Source organism: Camelina sativa, unplaced genomic scaffold, assembly GCF_000633955.1.
Source record: "Camelina sativa cultivar DH55 unplaced genomic scaffold, Cs unpScaffold11383, whole genome shotgun sequence".
NCBI lineage: Eukaryota > Viridiplantae > Streptophyta > Magnoliopsida > Brassicales > Brassicaceae > Camelina > Camelina sativa.
The window spans coordinates 1-371 of record NW_010932428.1 but is presented as its reverse complement, the minus strand read 5'-3'; the positions used below and the strand labels follow the sequence as shown (position 1 = coordinate 371).

Sequence of the window (371 nt, the reverse complement as noted above, 5' to 3'; positions counted from 1 at the left end):
ATCCACGAATCCAGACCAATCACCCATTCCTGTTGTACATATAACATATCAAGATTCTGAGTCAACAACCCATTTGGAGGGAGCCTTGATTACTCCTACCAGTACTACTAATCTTCAATCAATGCCATGGAAGTTACCTAAGAGACGGCTGACAAATGGCTTGACATCAAACACTTCAAACTCATCCATATGCTCTCCTGTTCCGATGAATATCACAGGACTTTTCGTAGCTGCAACACTAACAAGATGAAAATGGATCACATTTACTTGTCCAACTTGGTAACCCGCAAATTTTTCATACTGACATTTCGAGTACATAGACAACTCAGTAGCTATATAATACTTACGCGCTAAGAGCTCCACCACCCTTG

At 41.0% G+C, this 371-nt stretch overlaps 1 long non-coding RNA gene across 1 annotated transcript; it reads right to left on the bottom strand.

The window, feature by feature from the left end:
• On the bottom strand, positions 1-371 carry LOC104775284. The gene is made up of 3 exons (XR_765811.1): positions 348-371; positions 138-238; positions 1-29 (listed from the first exon to the last, which is right to left on the bottom strand). It is a non-coding gene; the product is annotated as an uncharacterized LOC104775284 (long non-coding RNA).